This window comes from Chiloscyllium plagiosum, unplaced genomic scaffold (genome assembly GCF_004010195.1).
Source record: "Chiloscyllium plagiosum isolate BGI_BamShark_2017 unplaced genomic scaffold, ASM401019v2 scaf_12025, whole genome shotgun sequence".
NCBI classification, from domain to species: Eukaryota; Metazoa; Chordata; class Chondrichthyes; order Orectolobiformes; family Hemiscylliidae; genus Chiloscyllium; species Chiloscyllium plagiosum.
The window spans coordinates 1-1,866 of NW_025173169.1; the positions used below are offsets into that span (position 1 = coordinate 1).

General features: G+C 38.7%; 1 long non-coding RNA gene across 2 annotated transcripts; it reads left to right on the plus strand.

Annotated features, from left to right (window-relative positions):
* The first annotated feature begins 26 nt into the window (after window positions 1-26).
* Window positions 27-1,849, plus strand: LOC122545305. 2 transcript variants are annotated; one of them, XR_006310531.1, is made up of 3 exons: window positions 27-170; window positions 724-814; window positions 1,226-1,849. It is a non-coding gene; the product is annotated as an uncharacterized LOC122545305 (long non-coding RNA). The 2 variants fall into 2 exon arrangements; XR_006310530.1 differs by lacking the exon at window positions 27-170 and adding an exon at window positions 249-259.
* Window positions 1,850-1,866: the final 17 nt, after the last annotated feature.

The window sequence follows — 1,866 nt, forward strand, 5'->3', positions numbered from 1 at the left end:
TATGAGAGAGAAAACAGAAAAAGTGGGTGTGTGAGAGAAAACAGAAAAAGTGGGTTTGTGAGAGAAAATCAGTGTAAAAGAACTAACAGTGAGTGTGAGAAAAAACAAACCGAGACAAAAACAGGGAGAGTGATTGTGAGAGAAAAAAAAGTTTGTGAGAAAAAAACAGAGTGAGTGAGTATGAGAGAAAAAGAGAACCCAGAGGGAGGGAAAAAGAAAACACGGGGAGAGAGAGGAAAAGAACCCAGAGAGAGAGAAAGTTAGAAAAACTTGTTGGGAGAGAGAGAATGAGGAAAACCTCAGAGAGAGAGAGAGTGAGTGAGAAAGCCCGGAGAAACAAAATACCGAGAGACAGAGAACCAACCTGGGTGGAGAGAGAAAGTGCAAGAAATCCTGAGAGAGAAAAAAAACCTCAGTGAATGAGTGAGGAAACCGTAGTGGAGAGGAGGAGGAGGGAGAGAGAGCAAGAATGCAAGATAAAATCCCAGATCTATGTGAAAGAAAATGAAAAAAAAACCCAGGAGAGAGGGAGTGAGAAAACCTGTGGTAGAGAAAGAAAGTAAATTAAAGAGAGAGAGGGTAAGAAATCCTGGGTAGTGCAGGCAGATTGAGAAATCTGGGTGGTTGAATTCAAACTGTTGTTTTGTTGTCAAACATTGTGCCTAATATAGTGACAGATTTGAAGCGATTCTACAGATTCACTGTTGTTCTCTTTCTCGACAGATCAGAAGTACTGTCAGGATGAATTCCCTTATTTCAGATACAATGGATCCACTGCAAATTGAAGGGAATGAAGAGCAATTCTTTGAGACAGGTTAAGTTTGGTTATTGGGTCTTGCAAGATGGAGAGTGGCAGCTACTCTATAAAGGTGCCAGCACTCTTGCATCTGAATCAGCACTTCTGAATATGTGTGCAGTTAACGTAAAATTAAGGCTAATGTTCCAGAATATGAAATGAGTGTTTTGTCATGGTACCATGACCAATATTTCAATATCACAGAGACTGATAATCCCATTACTGCTTATAGGAACTTGCTATGTACAAATTGGCTGCCTTCTTTCTGGCATTACAGTAGCGACCACACTTCAAAAGTATTAATTGGCTGAAAAGTGCTTTGAAGTTTCGTAAAGATGTAAAAGGCATGATAGAAATAAAAGTTCTTTATTTTCTTTTTAATTGCAGTTGTGAGAGGAGCTGTAAAACTCTGCTTATTTTTCCTTTCAGAGCAATCCTTGCTGAGTCCAGAAGAGACAGATGAGTCTGGATTTTTTGAGTAAGTTCTGAACTGAGCATTTCTTCAGATGTTCTTGTCTGTCAGTTTGTTTGTCTTCAAAGCTCAAAATATACTTCTGAACATTTAAAGTAGTTAATAAACTGACTTTGTTTAACTGTTGTTTTGAATGACAAATCCAACATTACAGAAGATTCTGATGGTTGCTGGGAATCTGGGAGTGATCTGAATTTGGAATTTGCATCTTTAGAAGTAAGGGGGTGACACTGAAGACTGAAGTTTAAAACACATTAACCTTTGATTTATATCTAACCCCTTGGTATACCTATCCTGGGAATGTTTGATGGGGACAATTTAGAGGGAGCTTTGCTGTGTATCAAATCCTGTGCTATACCTGCCTGGGAATATTTGATGTGGATAGTGGAGACAGAGCTTCACTCTGTGTCTAACCTCATGCTGTACTTTTCCTGGGAGTGTTTGATGGGACAGTGTAAAGGGAGGTGACATCCTTTAATTCCAGTCCCCAGTTCTCATACTCTTAATCTTTACAAATGAATAGGTAGTGATCAAAATATAAATTGAAACATTTTGTTCCCTCTCATCAAACTCCACCTTCAACATAATTGATGCATTT